The sequence below is a fragment of the Zingiber officinale genome, chromosome 6B, assembly GCF_018446385.1.
Source record: "Zingiber officinale cultivar Zhangliang chromosome 6B, Zo_v1.1, whole genome shotgun sequence".
In the NCBI taxonomy this organism is placed as follows: domain Eukaryota; kingdom Viridiplantae; phylum Streptophyta; class Magnoliopsida; order Zingiberales; family Zingiberaceae; genus Zingiber; species Zingiber officinale.
In genome coordinates, this window is record NC_055996.1 from 13634927 (window position 1) to 13647471 (window position 12545).

Below are 12545 nucleotides of genomic sequence, written 5' to 3' on the forward strand. Positions count from 1 at the left end.
CGCTCGTCCAAATGGTGCCGGATCTCAAGACCGTCAAGCGTACGGTCCTCTAGAAGTATCCACACGGACACACTAGATGGAGGTGACCAAAAACCAAGGTGTGCTAGCACCTATGTGGTTCGGCCAAGGAAGGAGGAGAGGGAGAGAGCAAGAAGAACTCTAGGAGGAAGAAGAAGGAATGAATGATGGAATAATTTTCAAAATGAAAATTATTCTCCTCATTCAAGTGGCCGGCCACCTTCTCATGTCTAACTCCCATTTCCACATTAAATGCAATTAATGTGGAGTCATAAAAGAGTTGTAACCCCCATGAGGTGGTACTCTAGGATGATGTGGATCAACACTATTGGTCCACATCTTGTCACCTCACTAAATGACATGGCAACAAGTGTAACCTCCTCATTTAATGTGGGCCGGCCACATTAAATGCTATGGAGGCTTGTAACCTCCATGAGGTGGCACACATTGATGATGTGGAGCAATCCTATTGGTCCACATCTTGCCAACTCACTAGTGATGTGGCAAAAAGTCAAGTCAAACATGACTTTTTCTCTTCCTCTCAAATCAAGTCAAACTTGATCAAATCTCTCTCATGGTTGATCTAATCCAACCATATGATTCAAGCCAACTTAATATAATGAATCTAATTCATTAAATTAAGTTGATTTAATGAGTCATAATCTAAATTAGACTCATTGAATACATGAATCAACTTGAGTCCAACTCAATTAGCCCAATTTGGATTACTCTTAATCCAATATGATTCATCAAATGAATCTAATCCTCTTGGTTCATCATATGAACCAAATCTCCATCTAATTGTCCTTAGTGTGTGACCCTATAGGTTCTTGTAACGTTGGCAATGCCCTAAACCCATTTAGGAGCATAAGTAATGAGCGGTATCTAGCAACACATCATTACTACCCAAGTTACAAGAATGTCGAGATCCGACATCACCTTGTGACTACTAATTGTGACTCCTCACAATATATGTGACATTGTCCTTCTATCCTAGACATCTAGATTGATCAATGTGAGGCATAGACCGTGTCATCCTCTAATCAATCTAAATCTTGAACTCCAAGTAGACTCACTCGATCAAATGAGCTCAACATCTAATGTTGACTCATTTGGGCATGGCCATGCACTTAGTGGTCTCACTCTATCAAGAATAGCGATGTCACTCCCGTCATATGGGAGGGATAGATCCCATCTACATCACTCACATCCCTCTGCATAATTCGTTACATACCCAGTAATCGCCTTTATAGTCCACCCAGTTACGGGTGACGTTTGACGAAACCAAAGTACATAACTCTTTATGTAGGGATCCATGGTGACTTCAGGTCTAAGGACTACTAGTCATACTAATAGTCACATGAGAAAGTATATGACACTCATATAACGATCCATGATACTTTCTCATGGCGGGTCATTCAGTATACATTCTCTAATGCATACCCATGTGTCAGCTTGATATCTCTATATCCATGACTTGTGAGATCAAGTCATCGAGCTGACCTACATGCTAGTCTTATTGTATTAACATTGTCCCTGAATGTTAATACTCGACTAGGAATGATTTAGAATAGTGTTCCCTATATCATCTCACTATCGATTCAACTAATCGATTGATATAGGTATGAACATTCTACTCAAGGACGCTATTATACTTAGTCTATTTGGCACTAATACAAATAAGTATAATAACCAAACAAATGCCTTTATTAATATACAAGAATATGATATACATGAGTCCATACAATCATAAGATGATTGGCTCTAGGGCTCTAACTAACAAAAATATATATACCGACAAATGAATCGAAGATTTAGCGTAGGTCGGTGCTTTCGAATGACGCAGCTTGCTGTACTGATGAAGATGAGTCGCTTGAAGAGCAGTAACTTGTGATCAGAAAAGTTGTTCTGGCCTCTGACCTTGAGCCTGAATTTATAGGTGCACTGAGGTTCGGTCGACCGATCCCTCTGTTCAGTCGACCAAACTAGCTCCAATCACCCACAGCTGGAGTTTGACGATGGCTCGTAAATTCTGCATTAACTGGCCTTCAATGGTTCGGTCAACCGAACCCTTTTATCGGTCGACCGAACAAGGTTTTTCCTTGTTCGCTGAAATCTGCCGAGATCACCCTTTAATGCTGATTAAATGCTGATTGGATCGGTCGACCGATCCCCAGGTTCGGTCGACCGATCAGCTTCTATTTCCTTTGCTGTTGATCGATGCTGATGATCTGTCCTGTGCTGAGTCACTATGGTTCGATCGACCGATCTTCTGGTTCGGTCGACCGATCAAGCTTTTGACCGGACTGAACTCTGCTTTGCCTGATCTGAACTGATCTCTGGTCTGAGTCAAGCTGGTCGGTTGACCAATCCTCCTGTTCGGTCGACCGATCAAGCGGAATCTGCAAAACAGAGTTTAAACAATATTCCTGCAAAACAAGTATTAGCACAATAATATAATGCATGAGTAATATAGGCAGTAGAGTTGTCTTAATCTCAACTTGGAAACCTTCTCGGTTTCTTCAGTTGGATCAGCGACCTAAGGATGTTCCCTCTGGGAACCCGACCTCACTGTCGCTCCTCCAGTTTGCTTACCTCAACCTACCTGCCAAACTTTGATCCTCCAGATCCAGTTTGGACTTTTCACTCAGCCTTGATCGACTCCCCAGGACTTTTCTCTTGATCTTCAGTCCTCCAGACTTCTCGATCATACAGCCAAGCATTGGGTCCCCTTGACCTGCTTGGACTTGCACCTAGGTTCCACGATCTGCTAAGACTTTTCTGCCTAGCCTCCAGCTAGGACTTTCCCGGTTGAGTAAACATCCTGCACACTCAGTCAACTTGTTAGATCATAACAAGACTTAACTTGAACCTTTGACAACATCAAAACTCAGGTTTGATTCTGGTGCAGTTTGCATCAACACTTCCCTGTTCGTCGAGATTTTCCAAGATTCTCATTTACTGTGCATTAATGGTTGGTTGGTTCGGTCGACCGATCCATGGGTTCGGTCGACCGATCAACTCTATTTCCTTCTCCTTCTGATCGGTGTTGATTCTGTGCTGCGTCATCAGGTTCGGTCGACCGAACATATTGATCGGTCGACCGAACATATTTATCGGTCGACCGATCAAGCTTTGATCTGACTCGGTCTATTCTGGTCTGATCTGAACACTACTTTGATTTCTTCTTGTTCGGTCGACCTATTCACCTATTCGGTCGATCGATCCAGCCGGATCTACAAAATAATGTTAGACAAAACATCCTGCAAAATAAATGTTAGCAACAATAATATTATAATGCATGAGTAATATAAAAGACCGTAGAACTGTCTTGACCTCAACTTGGAAACCTTCCCGGTTTCTTCAGTTGGATCGGCAACTTAAGGTTGTTCCCTTCGGGAACCCGACCTCACTGTCGCTCCTCCAGTTGTTTACCTCAACCTACCTGCCAAACTTAGATCCTCCAGATCTAGTTTAGACTTTTCACTTAGTTTTGATCGGCTCGCCAGGATTTTTCTCTTGATCTTCGGTCCTCCAGACCTCTCGATCACACCGCCAAGTGTCAGGTCCCCTAGACCCACTTGGACTTGCACCTGGGTTCCACGATCTGCTAAGATTTCTCCTGCCTAGTCTCCAACTAGGTCTTTCCCGGTTGAGTAAACAGCCTGCACACTCAGTCAACTTGTTAGATCACAACAAGACTTAACTTGAACCTTTGACAATATCAAAACTTAGGTTTGATTCTGGTGCAATTTGCACCAACAATCTCCCCCTTTTTGATGTTTGGCAACCAAGGTTCAAAGTTAAGTTAAGTTAAAATATACAAAAAATTAAATAAACAAGCAATTTAACTTTTAATTCTCCCCCTGAGTTAAACAACTCCCCCTAAATTCTCTATCTCTCCCCCTTTGACACGCATCAAAAATAGGGGAACACTTCAAAACCAATTTAAAAGAAAATCTTTGAGTTTAAAAATAAGTTTTATAATCCAGTTAAAATTTCACAAAGTTTTTAAACCTATAGCAGTTTGTGAAATAATATTTGAAAAACATAACAAATTTTAGATAAATCTTTTGAAGAATTTGAAAAATATATGAAAAGTTAATGAAGTTAAGATTTTAGAAACATAGCAAAGTTAAAATTTTACCATAAGTAAAGTGTTTAGGAAAAATCCAATCTGAAAAATTATTGTTTTTATAAAAAATATATAGGAAGAGTGAAATAAAGATTTAGAAAAGACATATAAGAATTAAAGAATTTTTTGGTACAATATATAATAATTTTGAAAAAAAAATTGAGAAGTGTAAAATTGTGAAAAAATTTCAAAAAAAATTTAAAAATAATTGGGAAAATGAACTTATGAACAGGAAAAGATTTGGAAAATTTGTAAGGTAGACTTGAAAAATATTGCTCGAAGCTCCCCCTAAAGTTGATAATATCCTAAAAGTCCAAGCATGGTTAAAAAGCTAAGGAAAAAATGTCCTTATAATGAAATGTCCAACCTTTGTACAAAGCTAACTACCACAAGATAGTAGTTATTGACCCAGATTGGTCAATTTGAGTATTTAGGACTAACTAGGTTGTTACTAGATAGTTGACACAAATTGATCCATGTATGTTGTTTAAAGCCCAGATTTATAGCGATGCACTGACATAAGCATCTGAAATCTTAGGCTAGGTCCTAAGCATCTCACCCATTCTAAGTTATCAAGCAAGAGACCCTACTGTGTTTGTGAGATGTTGGCTCCTAGAACTATAGGATCATCCAATTCTACGGTAGAACCTAGGCTACTCTAGAAAATGAAAATATTTGAAAGAGTTTTGAAAACCAAAATTTGAAAAGGGAATTTGTACAAAAAATAATTTAAAAAACTACTAAGTAATATTTTGAAAGCATGTTAAGAAACCTATTCTATAAAACACAACCCTAATTGTCTTCTTAGGTTACTAAATTCTGCTTCAGGTAATGGTTTAGTAAAAATATCTGCCAAGTTAGATTTTGATTCAATATAATTAAGTTTAATATTTCCTTTGGACACATGATCCCTAATGAAGTGATGTTTAACCTCTATATGTTTAGTTCTAGAGTGATGAATTGGATTTTTAGTTAGGTTTATAGAACTTATATTATCAATGTAGGTTTTTACATTTTTATAATCTAGATTAAAGTCTTTTAATGTATGGGGCATCCATAGCAATTGGGCTACGCATTCGTCCATTGCTATGTATTTGGCTTCAGTGGTAGATAAGGCCACACATTGTTGCTTACAGCTAAACCAACTAACTAAAGATGATCCTAGCAATTGGCATTCTCCACTAGTACTCTTTCTGTCTAACTTACATCCAGCATAATCTGAATCAGAATACCCAACCAAGTCAAATTGTGAAGTTCTAGGGTACCACATTCCTACACTAATAGTTCCTTTTAAATATTTAATAATTCGTTTAACCAAGGATAAATGTGACTCTTTTGCACAAGTTTGGTAGTGGGTGCACATACTTACTGCAAATAAAATATCAGGTCTACTTACAGTTAAGTAGAGTAAACTACCTATCATGCTTCTATAATATTTTAAGTCAACGGGTGTACCATTTTCGTCACTATCAAGATTAATGTTACTTGTCATAGGTGTTTTAAGTTCTTTAGAGTTTTCCATACCAAATTTTTTAAGAAGATCTTTTGTGTACTTAGTTTGATCTACATAGTTACCATCTTTAGTTTGTATAATTTGAAGACCTAAAAAATAAGTTAATTCACCAACTAAACTCATTTCAAATTCATTTTCCATTAAAGTTACAAATTCCTTTAAGAATTTTGAGTTGGTTGAACCAAATACAATATCGTCAACATAAACTTGAGCAATGAAAATGTCTGAGTTAAAGGTCTTAATAAAAAGTGTAAGATCAATTTGCCCTTCTTTAAACCCTTTAGATTTTAAAAAACTAGACAGTCTCTCATACTAAGCCCTAGGTGTTTGTTTTAGTCCATATAATGCCTTTTTTAGCTTAAAGACATAGGTTGGGTTTTCTATATCCTTAAAACTAGGTGGTTGACTTACGTAGACTTCTTCCTTAATATATCCATTTAAAAAGGAAAATTTAACATCCATTTGGTATAACTTGAAACCTTTAAATGCTGCGTAGGCAAGCAACATTCGAATTGATTCAAGTCTGGCTACTGGAGCATAAGTCTCGTCGTAATCTAGTCCTTCTGTAAGACCGTTAGATTCGATAGAGGGGGGGGTGAATATCGATTCGAAAATCTCGAGTTAAAACGCAGCGGAAAAGTAAAGAAGTAAAGAGATGAACACTGTTGATTTTTACTTCGTTCGGAGCCTGTGACGACTCCTACTCGAAGGCCCGTACTCCTTGAGTACTTTCGTTGGGCAATTCACTAGCAATTCGGATAATTACAGTTTACGTACAAATATTGCTAATGAAAAAGAAAGAAAACAAAGCTATCCGACAAACAATGAATTAAAAAGAGAGCCGGAGTGAGTCGTCGGAGCTTTGTGAATGTTGTTGGAGCGCAGAGCAGCAGAGTGATTGGACTCAGAGTTCTCAGAAGACTGATGTTTTGAAGCTCCTGCCTGGGGCTTCTTTTATATGCTGCTCCGGGCGCCCTGGCGCCTGGAATGTAACGTAGCACTCCCAACGCATGCTCCAAGTGTCAACGTCGTCACAGGGATAAATTTGCCTCCGGCGGATCCTTCACCGGACTCAGCGCCGGGCCATTCGGCGCCGGACTTTTCCTACCCGCAAAGCAGTTAGTCCGAGGCAAATAAACCTGCTTTGTTAGCACATTTTACTGTGCGCTCGAATAAAATTAGCATCAGTATGACTTAGATTCGTCTTTCCGGAATCTAGTCACGATCTCGACTTAGATATCCGAAATGGATCTAAGCGGATCGACGCCTAATGTTCCTTCCGGGAGCGTCCTCAGATCCTCCCCTCCGGTGACTTACCTCACTTACACCGCGTCCGGTCGACCCGTCGGACTTCTTCTGCGTCCGGTCAGCCCGTCGACCGGCTTGGACTTCTCGCCTATTCGGTCCCCGTCGACCTTGGACTTCGCGTCCGGTCAGCCGTCGACCGCTTGGACTTCTCGCCACTATCCGGTCACCTAGGACTTTTCCTGCACACTTGATAAAAGTGTCAGACAACAACACAACTAACTTAACCCATTTGTCATTCATCAAAACCTGGGTTAGACCGTTAGTGCTACCCGCACCAACAATCTCCCCCTTTTTGATGGAATGACAACCTGGTTAAGTTAGTGAAAGCATATGTACGAAACAACATGCATTTGTGTGGTTTTAAAGTTAGTTTGAGTTTTCAAATTGGTTTAGCTAACTTAACCACCTAACCCTCCTCCCCCTTTGGCATTCATCAAAAAAGAACAAGGGTAAATAAGCATAGTGTTTAAGTTACCTAATCATGAAAAATAACTGAGTTTGGTTCAAAATTCAAGGATAAAAGTACACTCTTTAAATCCAAGAAAAATCAATTTGACTTTGGGGGAGCTTAAAAAAACTTGTTTAACGCATTTGTTCTTTAGCTTTTGAAAATTTGCTAAGTGTAGATTGTCTAATTTTCAATCATAAGTGTATAAGGTCTAATGTTTCAAACCAAATTTCCAAAACAAGTTTGAGAAAATATATTTTCAAAACTGATTTATTTTTCAACACTAAGTTTGTAAAAGATTCAATTTTCAAAATCAAAGAAAATGATTTTGAGAAGCTTAGTTTGTAAAATTTAGCTTTGAAATTAAGATCATATTTTTAGAATGTGTTTGTAAAATTTGTTTTCTAAAATCAAATTTTCAAAGTGTAAAAGTGTTAAACCCATGGTTTAAAATACTTGAAAAGGTCAGTTTTCAAAGACTAGGAAAAATGGATAATAAGTTTGTGAGGTAAAAGAATTTCACAATTTTAAACAAGTTGTTTTTAAACTTTGATTTTCAAAATTAAGTTTAAAATTCAATTTGGAAAACTAAAGTAGTTTTATTTCTCCCCCTGAAATTGATACTTAACTCTAACCAGCTGTCTAACCAATTAGGTACTAACTAACTATCAGAAGATAGTAGCTTTCACTAGGTTAGTCAGATTAAGGAAATTATAATCAGTCAGTGTTTGACTTGACTGATGAACTTTAATCTGATTAATATCTGAATTGTATTTAACGTCCAAACTTATGTTGATGCACTGAAATAAGCATCTTAAGTCCAGACAGTTGGCCTATGCATCTCACCCCTTTCTATGTTTGTCAAACACAAGCAAGGTAACCCTAGGGTGTTGGTGAGATGCTCAAAAACTAGTCCTATGGGTACATGCTTTCTAAGGATGTAAACCTAGTCTAAGGCCAAAACTGTTTTTGAAAATCTAAAAATGGAAAGTTTGAAAACAAACAAGTTTAGCCTATAAGTTGGTGAAATCAATTTCGAAAGTATTTTTGAGATTTCCTAGTCTATTAAGATAGAACATATTCAATGTAAGTTTGAAATGCCACTAGATAAATCCAAAATATTTTACAAATAGTGTAGCTACAGAAGTAAGTCATCACTAAAGCTACTGAGATGATGAAGGGGGTGGTCCAGATCCCAAGGATCGAAGAAGTGCCATCAGCTCAGTGTGGCGGGTGTCCCCGGCAGCTCGTAACTCGGCAACCTCTCGCTGTATGTCCCGATGAAAGTCGGAGTTCTCCTGCTGGAGACTCGCCATGGCTCTCTCTAGTCCGGTCATACGGTCGGCTAGAGTGCGGGGAGCGTGTCGTGGTGCTCGAGCTGGGGGTGGTGGTGGAGCCGGTGCGGCTTCCTCCGGAAATAGTGCGAGCATGAACTCGTCCATCTGTGCGTCTGGATCGGGCTGGTGCTGTGCCCCCCTCCGCCAAGTCATAGTCCCATCATCTCTATCTACCTGCATGCCGGCTAGGGAAAAGTTCCGAGAGGATATAACATCGAACTCGGTCATATGGGCAACGTCTCCTCTAGTGACATCAATGTGCAGCGAGGACATATAGGCTGTCAGAATGTGACCAAATGGCATATGGACTCGACTGTCAGTCACGTATCCGGCTGAGTAAATGATGGTGGAAAAGATATGTAGGCTAATGTCAATCTCTAACCTATGAATCAGGGCATAAAGTAGGAATGAATGGAATGGGCGCATCAGAGCGATGTCCCGAGTGGTCAGTGGTAAAATGCAAAGAACTACAACCCTATAAAGAGCGTAGTCCTGCACTCTAAGTTCTACTGACCTAAACTGTGTCACAGTGGGATCTCTCGCTCCCCCAAAAAAATACGAATACATCGTATCGAGAGTAATATGTGAGTAGGGATCGTCGAACGGTAGATCCCTCGGAGGATAGCATAAAAAGGGGCAAGTAGAAGGACGCAACTCTAAAAACTCTCGGATAGTCGTAGGGGAAAATACGATATCAGTGCCTGCCGCCCTAGTGGTATAGGTGAAGTCGTCTACTTTTACTAGGTTATTGCAAAATTCGGCACATAGACTTATGTTTATTGGACTGGTACATTCGACAAGGTTCCTTAAATTGTAGTGGCCTATAACCTCTAAGGCAGAGGGACATGACCTTAGGAAGAACGCTCTATCTATGCAAGTAGTCCTAATGGCCTTATAAATGGTGGACTCAAATTTAATCCTAAGTTCGTCTGTGGGAAACCTAGGGTCTGTACTAGCATTGGAGGGTCCAGCACCAGTATTTGTTCGTTTCCTACTGTATATAAAGAATACTTAAAAAAAATTTAGAAGACAGAAGAAATTTTTAGAGAGTGGAAGAGTGTTTTACCGAGGAGCCATCGAAGAAAAAAAATATATAGATTTGACGACCTCGGTTGAATCGCAACAGCGTCGTCACCGGAAGAAGATTTTGATTTAGAGTACTTTCGCACTGAGGTTCAAAGTGAACCTTGGCAAAAGTGAGAGGGAGTGGGGCAGATGTTGGGGGCGCCTGCTGCTCCTTATTTATAGGGGACTCCGGGCGCCCGGGGATGCTGGGGCGAGGCGCCCGGCCCGGGCGCCCCCGACCAGAATACCAGGGGCGCCCGCCCCTAGTTTTGGACTTCCTTTTTTTTTTTTTTTTTGAAATTAATTTAAGTTAAAGTTTTTTTTTTTTTTTGAAAAAAAATTTAAGTTAAAATTTTGAAAATAATTTTTAAGTTTAAAATTTTTAAGTTAAAATTTTGAAAATAATTTTTAAGTTTAAAATTAAAGTTTTTAAGTTAAAACTTTGAAAATAATTTTTAAGTTTAAAATTTTGAAGATAATTTTTAAGTTTAAAATTAAAGTTTTTAAGTTAAAATTTTGAAAATAATTTTTAAGTTTAAAATTTTGAAGATAATTTTTAAGTTAAAATTTTGAAAATAATTTTTAAGTTTAAAATTAAAGTTTTTAAGTTAAAATTTTGAAAATAATTTTTAAGTTTTGAAAATAATTTTTAAGTTAAAATTTTGAAAATAATTTTTAAGTTTAAAATTTTGAAGATAATTTTTAAGTTTAAAATTAAAGTTTTTAAGTTAAAATTTTGAAAATAATTTTTAAGTTTTGAAAATAATTTTTAAGTTAAAATTTTGAAATTAATTTTTAAAGCCTTATTCATCTCACCCGAACTATATTATTAATCAGGGAAACCTATGGTTTTGTGAGATGAAATTGGTTTGATTATAGAGTTTTGGTTTAACTAGTGTTAGATTCAGACTTAGCTTTGGTTTCCACAAATAGGCATTCTTCGGATAAACTTCTAAGCTTGGTGAGTCTCATGGACATCATTAGAAGTAACCAACCTTTCGAAGTTTTCCGAATAGTCCTATCCACGGAACTTAGTACTAAATCTTGGTCTAACTGGTTAGGATTCGTTTAAGGGTAGCTTCGGTCAGTTCCACTTGGCCAAATGCACCAGATCGAAGCCATATCTTTCTAGACATGCGATGCCCAAGCTTCCTAACGACTATCATCCAAAAACTTCACGGTACCATGAGTCAAGTTAAACTTGGTCTCTTTTTACTAATCCATTACCTGTCGGGTTAGTTTGTTTTGGGTTACCACTGCCGGGTATGTTAGTTTTGGAGGTGCCGGCTATTCGGAGCCTCCCGAATTATTGGCCCTTAATTTAGATTTTGGGTTTGTGTCGATTCTTTTATAGTTATAACCAACTTGGTGATAATCTAAATTTTGTTGAGTTTTGAATTTTGATTTTAAGTTAAATTTATATTTTAGTTTTTGATCTGATTTATTCAAGTTTATATAATGTATTTTATCTTTAGGTATATAGAATTGATTAAGTCCTACTTGCGTGGTTAAGCACGCTTTCGGGACCCAAGCTTGTTTAGTTGCTTTGTGTTGGGTTAATAATGATTTAAAGGTTTTGTTTGAGTTTGACGTATATCCAAGTCCGGTTTTATTATAGCATGCCTTTTGGTTATTTAGAATTAAATCTAAATTTTTAGATCTTGTTGTGAATTTTTCCAACAATTCTTTTAACTTATTAATTTCATTTTTTAATGATAAATTCTCCTCCTCAAGTGTTCGATCTTGAGTTGGATTCGAATTTTTTAATTGTTCCTTGAGGTTTTGATTTTCCTCAAGAAGCGATTTATTTTCATTTTCCAACTTAACTACTTTTTTATTTAAACACGAGATAATTCTAAAGAATTTACGATTTAAGTTTAGGTATACCTCTTCGGAACCTTCGGAAACGAGTGCGGACTCGTGGCTCGATTCGGGTTCGGACCCGTCTTCCGATTCCTCTGATTCGTCTTCCGTTTCAGCTTCGCGAGCCATCAGCGCGAGGTGACTTTGGTGCTTTTGCCTTTCTCCCTCCGATTCGTCTGAGGAGGAATCGTCCCATGTTGCTTTGAGGGCTTTCTTCTTTGTTGACTTTGGTTTGTCAAGTTTCAATCTTGGGCATTCATTCTTGTAGTGCCCCTTTTTGTTACATCCGAAACATGTGACATTTCTTGAGTCGGCTGGCGAACTGATCTTCTGAAGATCCTGTTTGCTGAAGCTTCTCTTTTTCCTGGTGAACATTTTCCTTACCAGGTTCACCAGGTGTTCTTCGTCTTCAGAGTCTTGATCGGAATCTTCTTCAGATTCGGGTTTGTTCTTCTTTTCAGGAACCTGCAAATAAAGCTACACCTTTCTCGACCCGGCGTTAGTTTGCTCATGAAGTTCTAATTCACGAAGAGTTCATCCAATTTTAATTTAGATAAATTTTTGAAATTTTGTAGGCATCTCGATTGATGCCCACAAATTGTTTCCGGAAAAGCATTTAACGCGTACTGATTAAGTCTCGGTTCTCCATTTGGTGGCCTATCGCGTGGAGACCGTTGAGGATATGTTTGACCCTCGCGTGGAGTGACTTGCCGTTTCTCCTTCCTGCATTTTATATTAAAAATTTTATTTAACAGCAAATCTCTTTTTGTTACCTTTGCGTCGCTTGTTCCTGTAGTTTGATCGGTTTATCCCAAAGCTCCTTAAGCGTTTTCATGTGGTCCGACCGTTCAGTTCTTC